The 16565-nt window shown below is 52.2% G+C and overlaps 1 protein-coding gene across 2 annotated transcripts in view; it reads right to left on the reverse strand.

Annotated features, from left to right (window-relative positions):
* Window positions 1-1877: 1877 nt before the first annotated feature.
* The window catches only part of HLTF (helicase like transcription factor), a 75806-nt gene continuing 61118 nt past the window's right edge, over window positions 1878-16565 (reverse strand). The window contains exons 28-37 of one of the 2 annotated variants that reach the window (XM_064665600.1): window positions 12013-15668; window positions 11395-11468; window positions 11189-11290; window positions 7419-7457; window positions 6801-6874; window positions 4319-4401; window positions 3796-3867; window positions 3211-3340; window positions 2997-3114; window positions 1878-2513 (exon numbers count right to left, since the gene is read on the reverse strand). The gene's annotated coding sequence lies outside the window, so the exon portion shown is untranslated. Of the gene's footprint in view, window positions 2514-2996; window positions 3115-3210; window positions 3341-3795; window positions 3868-4318; window positions 4402-6800; window positions 6875-7418; window positions 7458-10012; window positions 10354-11188; window positions 11291-11394; window positions 11469-12012; window positions 15669-16565 lie in introns of those variants that run through there. The other variant, XM_064665599.1, reaches the window with a different exon arrangement.

The raw sequence follows: 16565 nt of genomic DNA on the forward strand, positions 1-16565 counted from the left end.
CGCCGATCTCGTCCCGGCTCCCGCCGCTCCAGCGCCGCTTCCACCTCCGCCGCCGAACTGCCCCCAGCGCCCCCCGCCCGCGCCGTTTATAGCCCGTGGCCCGCACGGCCCCGCCCCCCTCGTGCCAGCCCAGCCAATCCCAGCGTCCGGCAGCGTCCGGCCCCGCCAATCCCCGCCTGCCCGTTCCCGCTCTGCCCGTCCCCAAGAACCCCGCTGTCCCCTCAGGCCCCGCTCCCAGGGGCTGCTCCGCTTCCGCCCGCTCCCCGCCTCCCTCCCCTTCTCCCGGGAGAACTCCGGGACGGGACGTGACCGCGGACTTCCCACCCGCCCTCCCAACAGCGCCTGCGGGCACCGCGGCAGCGCAGGCGCGGCTCCGCCGCATCCCGAAGCAAAGGCGCCGAGAGCGGCGCCTGAGGGGAACGCGGGGGACGAGGTGGAGAGGGGGGCGGCTCCGCGCCGCGGCTGAGCGGGCAGAGCTTGCTCGACCGCGGCCCCGTTGAAGGGCCGCCGCCGCTCCCGCCCCCTCCCCGCCTCCCGGAAGAACTCCCAGACGGGACGTGAGCGCGGAGCTGTGCCACCCGCCCTCCCTGATCCCAACAGGGCCTTTCGGGGGCTGCGGCAGCGCAGGCGCGGCTCCGGAAGCAAAGGCGCCGGCACCTACAGCGCCTGAGGGGAACGTGGGGAAGGGGGGTGGCGCCGCGCCGCGGCTGAGCGGGCACAGCTTACGGGACCGCGGCCCCATTGAAAGGGCGGGCTACGATTGGACGGAGCGGAGAAAAGCGGGCTGGGAGTGGCGGGCCGGGATCGCACCTGCACGTCGGGAGCGGCAGCCGCTGGAGTCCCGCCCCAGCTCACCGCCGATCTCGCCCCGGCTCCCGCCGCTCCAGCGCCGCTTCCACCTCCGCCGCCGAACTGCCCCCCCCCGCTATTTATAGCCCGCGGCCCGCACAGCCCCGCCCCCCCGTTCCAGCCCAGCCAATCCCCGCCCGCCCGTTCCCGAGAACCCCGCTGGTCCCGCAGGCCCCGCTCCCGGAGCCCCTCCCGCCCGCTCCCCGCCTCCCTCTCCTTCTCCTGGGAGTGCTCCCAGAGGGGACGTGACCGCGGAGCTCCCACCGCCCTTCCGTGGTCCCAGCAGCGCCTGAGGGGAACGGGGGGACGGTGCCGCTCGGAGGGGCCGCGCCGCGGCTGAGCGGGCAGAGCTTGGGGGACCGCTGCCGGATTGAAAAGGCGGGCTGTGATTGGACGGCGCCGAGAAAGGCGGCCCGGGATTGGCGGGCCAGACGCTGCCTCGGGCCCGGATTGGCGGGGCTTGGAGCCCGCGGGGTGGCGGGAGGTTCTCGGGTGGTCAGGAGGAGGGACTAGGGCCGTGTCGGAGGGGCCCTTCCCGCGGGTCCGTGGCCGTCCCGGGTCCCGCTCCCGGGACCCCGTCCCGCCCCTTGGTCGGGCTGCACCCCCGGGGTCCCGGCCCCAAGGCCCCTGCAGAGCCCCTCGGGGAGCCCCCCACCGGCACACGGGGCGGTTCCGGATCGCGAAGGCGGACTGTGCGGCATGGGGGACCGGGGAGCAGCGGCGACGTGGTGGGCCGGGAGTCGGCGGCGGGGAGCGGGGAGGACGCAGAGCAGCAGTGCGCCTCTGACCGCCTCTCCCCACGCAGCAGTTCTGCTTCTACGGGGACTTAGACTGCCCCGACTGGGTGCTGGCTGAGATCAGCTCCCTGGTAGAAATCTTTTAAGTGCCCGCCCCCACCCCCATCCCCCTGCCTGCCCCAGGCCCGCTGCCCACCCTCCTTCTCCTGCGCAGTCCCCGCTGCTGCTGAAGTTCAGCGCTATTTCAGTACTTGTTCTACTTGTGTTTCTGAAAAAAAGCTAGAATCAGGATAGCCAAAGCAACATAGAAAGTCTATTCCATCTTCAGCTACATTACAGGGCAAAGGAAATAAGTGATCCTACCCATCAGTGGAACAGGGAAAGAATGAAGATTAAGTCTGTGAGCTATAGAAGAGAAAAATCACACTGTAACAACTTAGAAGATTGCTCCAAGACCACAGTCACAGGAAAAGGGAAGAGAGCCAGGGGCAGAAACTGTAAGGCCAAAAAGATGATGGACACATCTGTGCATCAATCAGGTTCAAAGGTCACTGCATGCCCCAAGCCTAACGAGTTCTCTGGTTTATGTGTGTTATACACCTATTAATTACTTGAATAGAAAATTTACAATTGAACTTTCACAAAGGTTACAGAGTGATATCCCTGCACTGACCATTGCAGCTGAGCTTCTGCTGCAGATTCTGACACGTCAGGTGACTGAATGTTTGCTTGTTTTCTAGGCTCTCCTTACAGTCCATCCAGGACATGAAATATAGAGGGGATTTCTTGAGAGGCAGCTTTTAGACCTCATTCCCTTACCTTCATGGTCAATGCCATCAGCGTCACTCTCCCTCTCTTCTTGCTCTTTATCGAGAGTTCCTCGTGTTAGTATTAGCTCAGAGGGACCCATTGCAGAAGCATCAGGTCCTTGAAGGGAACAGAAACAGCTGTACACAAACCAGCTTGCTAAAGGTAAGGGAGCGTGTGCACTGACAACTTCTGTCTGCACAGAAACCCAGCAATGAACACCTGCTCTAAGGGGACAGAAAGCTGCTTGTGGATCCCAGACACAGGACAGACTCCATCAGCACCTACTCGCCTCATCTAAGGAACAGTGCAGCCAACAGCAGAGCTTTCTCATATTCTGATCTGACTGTTTCGCCTTTTCTAAAGTATTTCATTATTTCTAGTAGGTCCACTGCTTTAGCTACACAGCGGGGTTTCTTCCAAACCTGTGACTGACACAGGAAGAGCTGAGTGTGACCAATCCCACAGGAACTAAAGCCCTGCTCCTCTAGCATGGAGCTGCTTTCACATTTCTGCTGTGAGGACAAAGAAGCACTGTACTACTTCACGAGGCAAACTCCTCAGAAAACTTCTGCAGTAAACTTTATCTTCCTGGGGAGGTACCTGCCAGTGTGCTGCCCTGCACACACACGCTGCCCATGTCCTTCCACAAGTGTTCCAGCTGCTCTCTCTTTTGTTTATTTTGAGCTTTCTCCCGTAGACAAAGATTTACATGTGGATTCTGAGAACATTTAAAACATCAGGAGAAGAGAAACCTCACCCAAACCCAGCAGCCTGTCCCCCAGTCAGAGAGCAGAAGTCACTACGCAGGTCTTACATTTCAACTCAGGTTACACAGAACTTCTGACTAAGCGTGGAAAGCAACCTCCAGTCAGGTGGGATTCTAGGACGTTTTCAGCAGCGCCGGGAAGCCAAACTCTGTGTAGCTGTGCCTGCAGAGAACTGTCCTTTGGACAGCCAGAACTCAAGGTGAGCAGAGCTACTGATTTTGGCACTGCAATTCAGTCTTTCTTACTAAGTCAAACTAGTACTCTTCACTGGTGCAGGAAGATACAGGGATAGTCTCAACAAATCCCTTTGGAAATTTATTTTTAAGAACTCTCTGTCCATCTGAACGGAAGACACAATCTTATTTCCCAATCATTTTCACACAATTAGCTCAAATATTAGCACTAAACCAGTGAGCAACATCTGTTTTACAAAATCTTTAGTTTTGTAAAGATATGCTCCACCACATCTAGGAAAAAAAAGGCAAATGGTGGACTCCTTCAGGACAGGAGTTTTCCCACAGTGAGTACGACTAGTAAATGAAATGTTAGACCCTCTCAACATAAAGGCAATTGTGTGCACAAAAGTGACCCAAGATACACTGTTCAGGTGTAAAACAGCTAAAAACACTTACCAGTGTTTTTCTCAGGCGCTCGTATTCTGGACGATACTCTCTGAACAGGTGAATAAAGGGAGTGCATTCAGTCTGAAACACACATGATTTGTATTGCATAAGGATCATCCTGGAGGCTTCTTTTTACTCACAAAAAAAAGTTTTCTCTAGGCTTTCATGTTTGAGAGACATTTCAGAAAGACAGTACTTTTTTCCCCAGATTTGGATTCTGAAACCAATGGATGCAAAATCAATGAACATACTTCATTAAAACAGCAACAATTCAAAACTTGGTATGGAACTACAAGAAAAAAATTACTTCACAGACTTGCTGGCACAGATAGCTTTTACTGTTTCACGGAACAGCACAAAAATTCATCTCTGAATAGTTCCTTTTTACTGCTGCTTTTTATGCTGATACTGGACACCCTAAGCTACCTTGGCTATGGCAACTGTACACTCCTTCAAATCAAAGGAGCAGACTCATGAATCAGGACCTTCAGGAAGTGGTCACTGGGTCGCGGACCAGAAGTTATCCCCTTACCTCTCCTATTCATCTACAGCTTTAGAAAGCTGGGTAAAAATCTCCCCCAGTCCTGTGCCAAACACTGCAGAAACACCAACCACCTGGAAAAGAGAACACACCAGAACTAGAGAGTAACTGAGCCAGATTTTTAATACAGAAAAAAAACCAAAATAAAAACAAACAAACAAACAATCCCCCACAACGACAACAAAAAAAATCAACACCACCGAAAAACCCAACAACGACGAACTACTAATCTAAACCTAACAACACCCATTTAATCAGCACAGTGGCCTAAGAGTGGGCAGTAACACTTCTGCTTCTGTCCAGCCCGCTTTCAAACTCTTCCTCCACTTGCTGTTCATGTTTGTTACTTCTGCTTTTTGGTTGTCGGTGATTTTGTGTTTGGTGAGTTGTTGGGGTATTTTGGGGGGTGTTTCTTTGGGGAAGGAGGTTTGTTTGGTATTTTGTAACACTGTAGGGCAATTCAAAAGAAAGGTCAAGTCTTTCTGCTGTTTACTTCTTTATTGTTAATAACCCAAGTTCTCATTCTGCATCTAGGGTTATAAGTGGTTAGCAAGTATCCGTGTACTAGAATTAAAGTGCAAAAGAGACAACAAGAACTGACCTTTTGGCTCTGAAACAGTCTAATACTTTTCATTTAGCCAAAGCACATTTAAAAGGTCCCCAGAACAGCAAGAGAGGGAGAATTTAATCAGTTGCTATGACAGTACATTCAAAATGCACATCTACTTTCTAATTTCAACTTGTCTCTCATTACACTTCTGGCCATTTGTTCTGCTCGTATTAAATCAATTCTCTAAAAATACCTTGAATTAAGACTATTACCAGCCAGAATCCTACATCCTCTAACGAAAATTCTCCCTCTTTTTCATAGGCAAGACAGTCTCAGCTACTGACTTCCAAATGGAAGACCTTTCCCAACACAGCCTTGCATTTGATCATTAATACAGTAAATATGCAGACAGCTCTCCAAAGGATTTTAAGCATTAAGGCCAGGCGCTGTGCCAATATATATAAATATTTATACTTTCCCTGCACTTCAGTACAAGCTGCCTTTTACTCCGTAATCCTCCTCATATGACCTGCTCTCCATCCAGTGCTCCAACAGTCCTGACAGGCAGATAAACATGACCTGATCAGCAAATAAGGAACAGGAAGTATGTTAGTTCTGTATATGGGACCACTACAATCCCTTTTGAAATTCTGTATATTGTTCCACATAGGACACTCACAATAGTTTTGGTTTGGCTCTGTTATCATTATCTACATGAATGGAATCATTTCGTTCCTGTAATATCCACACAGCCGAGAAGGCTTGCTTTTTCTTTAGTAAAAGCTGATGACAAACACAATCAGCTAAAACCTTTAGCACAGACTATGGGATCATTAACAGCCTCCAGTGTATACTGTTGTCAGAGAAACAATTAATTTGTCCTCTCAAAACCTGGTTGAGTGGAATAACAATCTTCTTCTTGCACAAGCAAATATAAAGGGGTTTTTTGTTCATTTATTTGCTTTGGAGATTCTTTCCCTTCTTCCTATGTAGTACATTGCCCAACTGTACTTGACACTTTCAGAACAAGGAAAATTACCTCAGGTGGGAAATGCTGCAGCAAAGAACACTGCCTCTTACCAGCCTATCTGAGCTTTCATCTTGTGATTAATCACAGTTCAATATTAAATTATTCAGGCTGCCATTCAGTGTGACAAGCTGCAGTGTAACAAGCTGCAGTGTGACCTCAACACAGGTCATCAACAGATTACAGTTCCAAAGGGCAGTGCAAAGCCCCTTTACAGAAGGACAGAATGGTGGGGGTTGGACAATACCTCTGGAGATCATCTAGTCCAGTCTCTCCTGCTCAAAAAGCGGGATTAGGCAGAAGAGGTTGCTCACAACTTTGTCTGAGCAAAAGTGTTTTAAGCATCTCCAGGGATGGAGACTCCACAATTTCTCTGGACCAGTCCAGAGGAGAACTTCTTAAGTTATTGTTTTCAGTGGGAAGGTAGGGACAGAAACAAGCGATCTCAAAACTTCAAACTCATCCCCACAGCGGTCCAGAGCAGCTCGAGACCAGGCTCCTGCCTTCCCAGGGCCAGGCTCTTCTCTCTGCGAGGCACCCACCAGCCGGGCACTGCCCTGCCCGGCGGCCCCGAGCGCTTCAGGCGCCGGCCCGGCCAACGCCTCGCCCTGCGCGGGCGCCGCTTCCAAAATCACTACCCAAGAGACACAGCAATCAAAGCAGAGGGACTGCACTCCCAGCTTTTCTTACCTGCAGGCACACACAGCACAGCACCCTGGACATAAAAGCCACAGGGTTAGTCCTGCCAGAGGCGTCCGGCACACCCACGGCGACCGAAGGAAAACAGGGAGCCTGGGAACACGGAGTAAAAGACACCTTAATTAGGACTACACTGAGCAATAGCCAGGTCATTCCCACAGACAGCTTCACCGTCCAGTCACACAAAAAGCACTGACCTACCAGGGCCTCAGTTAGGATGGCTCCTGACGCTGACACCTCCCTTTGCCCCGGGGGATCAAGAAGAACATCCCTGGGAAGAAGTCACCCCCAACAACAAAAAGGCAAAATTAGTGAAGCACGGGGTCCTCTTCTGACTAGACTGCCACCAGCATTCAATAGGAAATGCCATGACTATTCTGTTACAGACGAGAAAACCCCGTTCTCCCAAACAAACAGCGAGGAGATTTATGGGCACGCCTGGAAATTTCCTGGGAGGAACTTTTTGTAACTAAGGAGCAGGTGCTGTCTTGAGTTGAAGGCATCCATTTGACAGACACTTAGCACAGCAAACTCTTCAGCAGAGCAATTAATTGATGCCTATTTGAACAGCAGGGGAGAGAAAATGACAGTCGAAGGGAAGACAAGAAAAGCAGAACTGCAATCAGCAGCCTTTTCTTCCATCTCTCCCGAGAAAGTCTAGTTTGTCTGTTCTAATAATTCTATGCCCTTTTCTACAGGAAACTTAGACCAAGGCTGAAAAAACAACTAGAAAACACGCAGAGAAGCTTTTTATAATTCCACGTGATTTTCCCAAACCGATCCCAGAAAAGCAGAACTCGGTAGAATGTACTCACCTCGAGGCCTTTGGTCTTTTTTTCCATAAGCTTCGTCACCTGATTGAAAAAGCAGAGTAGACTCGGTATTTAGGCTCACAACAGGAAAACTTCCCCTTCGTTTCCTCAAAGAAACTACATTAATCTGCACAGCTGCAGGCGCGTCTCCAGCTGTTAAAGCCTTTCAGCTTTTCGGAGGGTGAGAATGCCCTGCTAGGGAAGGCTGAAAAATGCTCGGAGCCTGCCCAGGTCAAAGAGCCCCTCGATTTTGTCTGTGTTCCAGTCCCCAGCTAAAGAAAGGGCAGAACAAGCGCAGTTGTTGCTTGCCTTTTCCCTCAGAGGTTTTGCCAGGCGCCGGGCCAGCCCGGGTGCTCCGGGGGAAGGCCGGCAGTGCCCAAAGCCCGCCGCTTTCCCGGGGGCGTCGCTTGCGAGAGCGCCCCCGAGCGCCGGGCCCTGCCTCACAGTCGCCGCCTGGCGGACACGGCCGGGAGCGGCACTGCAGCCGCGCGCGGCACTGCAGCCGCGCCCCCCCCCCCACCCCTTGGCGAGACCCGCGGCGCCTTTCGCGCGTACGGGCCTTTGTTCCCTAAAACCTGCCCTTCCCTAGGAAAAGCTGAGCAGTTCACAGAGTTGCTGTTTCCAGCCCAGCTTCCCAAAGGATTTCTCTCTCCCGGCAGCACACGCAGGGGCCCCGAGGCAGCGCAGACCCTCCCCGCGGGGGAGGGGGGGGCGCAGTGCCAGGGCACATCCGAACCCGGCCCTGCGGCGGCACGCAGGTGCAAGTTTCTCCGCAGAGGCGAGAAACTTGCCTGTCGCTTCCCCTGCCTGCGGTCGCCGATGGCCGCGGGAGAGGCAGAAGAGCGGCCGCGCCCCCCCGCCGCGCCCCCCCACCGCGCCCAGGTTACCCCGGGGACGATCTCCGTCGGATCTGCCGCCGTGGGTCGCTTCCAGGGGGGGAAGGCGGCGGCGCAGCCCCGACAGCATCTCCAGGCCACGGCGGGACCGAGCGGGGCGGGGACGGGGGCGGGAGCGGGAGCGGAGCGGAGCGGAGCGGAAGGGGGGCGGTGCCTGGGCTTCTCGCGGCGACCGCCGCGCTCCGCGGCGCCGAGAAGGGGCTGCCGTCGCCGGTGCCTGCCGCCGCCCACGAACCTGCCGCCCGCGCCCGGCGCCGCCGAGCGCCCCGCCTTGTCCCCACAGCGGGAAGCGGCGCGGCGAGACGGCGCTGCGGGCGCGGGGCGGGGGTCCGGGTGGCGGCGGAGGTCAGGCAACAGGATAAACGCCTCTCTAAAGCGAGGGGGCCTCTCGCCGCCATCTTTAGTGTGGCCTCGGCTAAGTTCCGGTTTTGGCAGCGCCATCTTGAGTGTGGCCTCGGGGCGGACTTCCGGGCCGGGGCCGCCATCTTTAGTGTGGTCGTTCCGGTCCTGGCGGCGCCATCTTTACTGTGGGCTTGGCGGACTTCCGGGCCGGGGCCGCCATCTTTAGTGTGGTCGTTCCGGTCCTGGCGGCGCCATCTTTACTGTGGGCTTGGCGGACTTCCGGGCCGGGGCCTTGGAGGACTTCCGGTCGCTCTCTACTTCCGGGGACCGGGTTTACCCAAATTAGCGTCCCTCCTCGCTAATTTCTGCGCTTTCACCCCAAAAAATCTTCATGTTATTCCCCCCACACACACCCCGGGAGGGACGGGAGACCGCGAGTCCCGCCCTGCCGCCGGAACCGGCCCTTAACTCGACCAGGGAGCGCTGCACCGGCACGAGAGCCACCGCGCATGCGTCGCCGGTCCCTCTCCTGGCTGCCCTCAGTTACCACGTGATCGCCGGCGTCTTTCCAACGACTGCGCACGCGCCGGCGTCGCCACCTTGGCTCCCCCCCCCACCCCGCCGCCCGACCGCCCGGCTTCGCTTTCTTACTGCGGCTCCCCCTCCACTTTTTCGGCTCCCTGGGGTTCCCTCACCCACATTTTGGGGTCCCCTTCTCACATTTGAGGGGTGATGACCCCGCAATTTACGGTTCGGGGGGGGGGGGGGGAGGAGAGGAAACGGGGTGCCAAAGAAGGGGGTTTTTTGTTTTTTTTTTCTCTTTTTTTTCATTTTCATTTTATTTCCTTTTTAGTTTTTTTTGCCTTTTTTTTTTTTAATTTTCTTTTCTATTTTATATTTCCTTTTTTATTTCGGTTATTTTTTATTCCCTTTATTTTTCATTTGCTCTCCCAGTGCTCCCCAGTAACACCCAGTGCTCCCCAACAACCCTCAGTAACACCCAGTGCTCCCCAGTAACACCCAGTGCTCCCCAACAACCCTCAGTAACACCCGGTGCTCCCCAGTGCACCCCAGTAACACCCAGTGCTCCTCAACAACCCCCAGTAACACCCAGTGCTCCCCAGTAAACACCCAGTGCTCCCCAACAACCCCCAGTAACACCCAGTGCTCCCCAAAAATTGACCCCAAACCGACCCAAATCACCCCAAAAGCTGACCCAAAACTGACCCCAAAACCTGACCCAAATCATCCCAAAAGCTGACCCAAAACTGACCCCAATCACCCCAAAAACTGACCCAAATCACCCCAAACAATGACCCCAAACTGACCCCAAAAACTGACTCAAATCATCCCAAAAACTGACCCAAAACTCTGCATTTATTTGGCATCATTTCCTCTCAAAAACAACATCTCCGATTTAGTTGATTGCTAAAGCCATCATTTTCAAATCATCTCAGGAATCAAAAGGGACTGGAAAACACACAGAAATCATTCCTGCACCCACCAAATCATTAGGAATTGGAACCCGATTCCCTCATCTCTCTCCTTGTTCTTCTTGGCTGGAAAACCTGATGATCCCCGCTGGCTATTTTTAGGCTGCTTTTCTTCCACAGCTCCTTTCCTCCCGGCTGAAACCTCCTGGCATATTCAGGGCTTAGCTGGAGGGAAGCCCCTCTGAAGTATTTCCTCTCGTGGCAATTCTGTGGGATGAAGAAGTAAAAAAAGCACATCAAGAGCTCCTTCTACCCCCTTCCTTCGCAAACACCCTCCCAGTTTGTCCTTGGCAGCTCCATCCCCCCGGCACCCGCACCCGACGCTTCGGCTCCGCTGGGAAAGGGACAGCAAGTGCACAAGCAAGTTCAGTGCTGGGCAGGGGCTCCCTGGGGAACGGCACTTCAGTGCTTTAGTCCGTGGCCTTTCCTGCTGCCCTCCCTCCTGGAGGCAGAGGATGACCCGGCCCTTGTTTCTCCCACGCTCGCAGACCCAGGTCCTGCTCCTTTGGCCCCACTTTTCTTAGCAGACCCGGCATCATTTTCCAGGGTCCCCAGGAAACTTCTGCACTTGACCCATTGCTAAGTGCAGAGCACAGGGCAAGGGAAGGACAAATTTCTCGGCACCCACCCCCTGGAATTTTCCTTCTCCGCAGCACGCTCCCGTTCCCGCTGTCTCTGGAGGTGCCCGCACGAGTCCTCCTTCTCCCAGCACCTCAGAGAATGTCCTTTTCACCCAGGTCCTGCTTACCGTCGTCCAACAAAACACGCTGACAACATTTTTCAGGATGCCAGTGGAGAGATATTAGAGCACACTGCACAGGGAAGCTGAGCCTGCCCCTGGATCCCTGCAAGTGTTCCAGGCCAGGCTGGACGGGACTCGGAGCAACCGGGGATGAGAGGGGAAGGTGTCCCTGCCCACGGAAGGCAGGCTGGCCTTTGAAGGTCCCCTTCAAACCAAATCGCTATGGGATTCCCCTCCAAAATCACTACCAAAGGGACACAGCAATCAAAGCAGAGGGACTGCACTCCCAGCTTTTCTTACCTGCAGGCACACACAGCACAGCACCCTGGACATAAAAGCCACAGGGTTAGTCCTGCCAGAGGCGTCCGGCACACCCACGGCGACCGAAGGGAAAGAGGGAGCCTGGGAACACGGAGTAAAAGACACCTTAATGAGGACTACACTGAGCAATAGCCAGGTCATTCCCACAGACAGCTTCACCGTCCAGTCACACAAAAAGCACTGACCTACCAGGGCCCCAGTTAGGATGGCTCCTGACGCTGACACCTCCGTTTGCCCCGGGGGATCAAGAAGAACATCCCTGGGAAGAAGTCACCCCCAACAGCAAAAAGGGAAAATTAGTGAAGCACGGGGTCCTCTTCTGACTAGATTGCCACCAGCATTCCATAGCAAATGCCACGACTATTCTGTTACAGACGAGAAAACCCCGTTCTCCCAAACAAACAGCGAGGAGATTTATGGGCACGCCTGGAAATTTCCTGGGAGGAACTTTTTGTAACTAAGGAGCAGGTGCTGTCTTGAGTTGAAGGCATCAATTTGACAGACACTTAGTACAGCAAACTCTTCAGCAGAGCAATTAATTGCTGCCTATTTGAACAGCAGGGGAGAGAAAATGACAGTCGAAGGGAAGACAAGAAAAGCAGAACTGCAATCAGCAGACTTTTCTTCCATCTCTCCCGAGAAAGTCTAGTTTGTCTGTTCTAATAATTCTATGCCCTTTTCTACAGGAAACTTAGACCAAGGCTGAAAAAACAACTAGAAAACACGGAGAGAAGCTTTTTAGAATTTCACGTGATTTTCCCAAACCGATCCCAGAAAAGCAGAACTCGGTAGAATGTACTCACCTCGAGGCCTTTGGTCTTTTTTTCCATAAGCTTCGTCACCTGATTGAAAAAGTAGAGTAGACTCGGTATTTAGGCTCACAACAGGAAAACAACAGGAAAACTTCCCCTTTGTTTCCTCAAAGAAACTACATTAATCTGCACAGCTGCAGGCGCGTCTCCAGCTGTTAAAGCCTTTCAGCTTTTCAGAGGGTGAGAATGCCCTGCTAAGGAAGGCTGAAAAATGCTCGGAGCCTGCCCAGGTCAAAGAGCCCCTCGATTTTGTCTGTGTTCCAGTCCCTGGCTAAAGAAAGGGCAGAACAAGCGCAGCTGTTGCTTGCCTTTTCCCTCAGAGGTTTTGCCAGGCGCCGGGCCAGCCCGGGCACTGCGGGGGAAGGCCGGCAGTGCCCAAAGCCCGCCGCTTTCCCGGGGGCGTCGCTTGCGAGAGCGCCCCCGAGCGCCGGGCCCTGCCTCACAGTCGCCGCCTGGCGGACACGGCCGGGAGCGGCACTGCAGCCGCGCCCCCCCCCCCACTCACCTCCAAGGACCTCAAGGACTCCCGGAGCGCAGATTGGCAAAAATAAACGTCCTGCAAGACCGACGTTGCCTTTCAGAAGTATTTCCTTCATTTTTAAGAACGATAAAGGGCCAAATCAACAATAAACGTTATTTCATTCCTTTGCCAATAATGACCCTGCAGCTTGCCTGCCTTTCTGTGCTGACAGCAGACAACCTTGATGCCCAGATGGAATCATTAGACAACTCTCTCCAACGTTTCTTAAAACCTCCTTAATCTTTCCTGTGGTAAAACCCACCCTTTTCATTGGATCGAGAAAAACAAAACCAAACCAAAGAAACCCCACCACCTGACACGGGTCACAAATTAAGAAAGAGACTTCAAGCCACGGGAGGAAAGCTAATGAACAGGTTAAGTTTCAAGGAAATCCCATGTCTTCCAACATCCTGCTCGTGTTGCCTACGCCACCTATGCTGTCCCAGCCCACAGCTGGAGCCCACTGGGAACAGGAGGCCACCACCTCAGCCCCACAGCCCATCTTCCCCCCCCCCCCCCCCCAGACCCAAACACTGGACACAGAACAGACAGGAAAGAAAGAAAAAACAGGGATAGGACACAGAAAAAAACCTGAAATGTGAAGAGGGGCAGGACAGTCAGCAGAGAACTAGAACCAGGGGCAGTATAGCACTGGCATATGGAGAAATATTCTAAAGCCAAGGGAGTAAGAGAGCAACAGAGACAGCAAACTAAGATAAAAGAAGACACAGAAACCGGGTCAAATGTCAAGCTCAAAAGATTAAAGTTCAAATGTGGAGATTGGAAGGTCAACAGGCACACCTTGAGGGTCATTATCCAGAGATCAAAGGTCACAAAAATGCCAGAGGTCACAGGAAGAGGTAGTTCAGATGTCAAAGGTCATTTGAAAAGTCAAAGGTCACCAAATAGGTTGATGTCACAAAGGGGTCAAAGGTCACTGGAAATGTCGAAAGTGGCTCAAAACAGCCAAATGCCACCCGTGGTCAAAGGTCAGCAGGAAGGTGAAGGTCACGCACGTGTTTGGCTCCCCTGACGGCAGCTCCGAGTCCGATGCGGGGGAATCCGCGCCGCCCCGCCTGCAGCACCACACTGTGGTCGCCGGGCGGCAGCAGAGAGCGCACCCCGCAGCCCGGGGATGAGGAGCGCAAACACACCCTGGGATGTGAGGCAAACGGAGAGCCCTGGGCGACCTGGAAAGAAAAACACAGGTCCCTGAAGCACACCACAAACCAGTGAGGATGCAACAGAGTACCCTCAGCAAGTCTGCAGTGACACAGAACTGGGAGGAGTGGCTGATAAGCCAGAGTATCATGCTGCTGTCCAGAGAGACCTTAACAGGCCAGAGAAATGGGCTGACATGAACCTCTCGAAGTTCACCAAGAGGTATAACTGTCAGTCTGCTTTTTCCTTCAAGGACAGGACTCAGCTTTGTTATTCAAGGAAAAACTCTAAATTCACCTGTCTGTGCTTCTGCCCTACACCTCGAGTACAGCCCTGCAAGAAGCTTGACAGCTCTCAACTCATGCACCAGCAGTGGCAGCGTGTTATGCCTGGACAGGGTCAAACCAAGATCTCAGATCTGAAAGCACAGCAGCAGGTTCTCAAGTGAACACTCTCGTTTGACAGTAAAAGGGTGAATAGAATTATTTTCTTACAAGAAAATCCCACAAGAGCTACAAAGACCAAGATGTCAACAGAAGACAGAAGCTGCACTGTGGGGCTGTACCTCAGTTAGGGATCTCTCCAATTCTGCAGAAGGCTGTTCCCAGCATCTGAAGGTATGTAAGATTATACTATGATCTTTTTCCTCCTGATGTTAGATTCAATAAATTTTTACCAATAATTTACAGTCTTAGTGCCTTACTTAGTGTAATCACAGAGCCTAGTGTTTAAGCTTCAGGGCTTACAGTTTATTATCCAAGGACTTCAACTTTTTCATTTTGCACAGTAAGCCTTAAAATGATAAACTACAAATCTCAGCACCCTTGTCATTGGGTCATTGGGGATTTAGATTTTATGGATGAGATTACATTTTTACATCTGGTGCCCCAATCTATAAATAAGTAAAATCATAATAAATACAGAGCCTCACAAAATAAAGTAATAAACCATAATTCCTAAGTAAGAAACCACTGCAAACCACAAACTCTAAACAATAAAGTGTAAGTGAAGAATTCAAAACACTCAGTTTTGAGCAAGAAATGCAAATAATATGAGAGCAAGAAAATGGTAAAGAGAGAAGTAAAAAGAACATGAGAATTTCTGCCTGTAGCTTTACAAGTTTTCATTTGCAAGGGCAGCAGGATGGAACACACACCAGAAACACTCTGCAATTGCTGTTTATAGGTTTGATTTCAGCCACCATTCATGTGACCATATGTAAGACTCAATTTGTATACCGATCCACTGTACTAAGCTGCACTTCCATTAAACTTACCTGCAACACAGCCAGCACTAAATCTGCAGTACCATTACTAAGACAATTAATATTTATGGTCGTCTCATCTCTGTGGGCAAATATCCAGAGCCAGTGACATCTGTAACCACCAACCAGCCTCTCTTTAAGGGAAGTGGTACCTGTTGAGAGAGAGAAATGTTTGTGACAACTGATAATACCATTCCTGCAGTCACTAACACCACCCCAAAAGCCTTCTCCTCTGTCCAGCTAATCCCACTCTAAAGAAGGATCAGAAAATGTCTCACAGAGTTGCCAAAACAAGGATAAAACACTGCAGCTGGGAAAATACTTTTTATTATGTAAAACAGATTGGGGTTTTTAGCCTATTACTCACATGCTGAGCATCTGTAGTCCAAGATACCTAACCACTTGGCACATCAAGCAAATGGCCATTGTGAGGCCTGCACATCACACACCAAACGCCCAAACTTTAGTCTCCCAGGCACAACTTCCAGCTCCCTTCACCGAGCAGTACCCACATTGCCACCAAGTCTGTCTCATCACTAACTAGAGCACAACCACCTTCCACCCACCCAGCCTCTCTCAACTACAATGCAGTGCCAGGACTTAGCTGTGTGCACATTGCTAGTCAGAGCTTGTTCTTTGCATCTGGCTGCTGATCCTACAGACCTGTGATGCTGCTTCAATTGCCAAACTATGCTTCAGCACCTGCAAAAGGCCAGAACAGTTGTTACCAAGAGAGCAAGAAACTGCAAAGCCCTTTCAGAACTATCCCAAATCCAAGGCCCATAATTGCTCCCACAATAACAACTGACTCACTGTGCCGCTTCAGCCATGATCTCAGGCTCTGTTTCATCACTAAGATGCCACAGCAGTCCTCACAGATAGTAGGTTTGATCAGGCATCCAGTTAATGTCAGCTTATGTCAGATGGCACTCCTCATGGTGACTGCAGCACAGACACTGCAATGCTGGAAGTCTGTCTCACTCAGCATAAAACTATACACAGGTCAAACAGAAAGGAGAAATATACAGTCCCTACTGACTTAACCATCCTCTCATTCAACACAGACAGAAGGAAAGCAAAGATTTCAGACTCCAAAGTGACCACCCAACACTGTGCTTGACAGCACTACACATTCAGTGAGATTTCATCAGAAATACTCTTTTCATCCACACAGACATCAAGGAAGCCAGATAGTCCTGTGCCACCTCTCCAGCTCACCATCTTCTACATGCAACCCACACTTCCTCACTTAGCACACCCCTAGCCCTTCTCCCTTAGAAAACACAGGCACACAACACTGACACCACTCAATGTTTTAGGTCATCTTCAAACTGCTCAGAAAGCAGCATCCAACAAAGACAAGGAAAAAAAGCCACGGCCTTTAAAAATTCTAAACACTGGACAGACTCAGCGGGAAACTCTTACCACCCACCCCAGGCCCGAGCGTGGCTGGGCTGAGACCCTCAACTGCTGCAAGTGTTGCCCCTAGCAGACAGGACGAGTCCCCAAGCCCGTGGCCACTGAAGGATCTCAAACGCACCACAGAGGATCCCTCGAGGCCCGAACGCCACCGTCATGCTAGTCACAAGCACCTCGCCT

The sequence above is a fragment of the Pseudopipra pipra genome, chromosome 10 (genome assembly GCF_036250125.1).
Source record: "Pseudopipra pipra isolate bDixPip1 chromosome 10, bDixPip1.hap1, whole genome shotgun sequence".
NCBI classification, from domain to species: domain Eukaryota; kingdom Metazoa; phylum Chordata; class Aves; order Passeriformes; family Pipridae; genus Pseudopipra; species Pseudopipra pipra.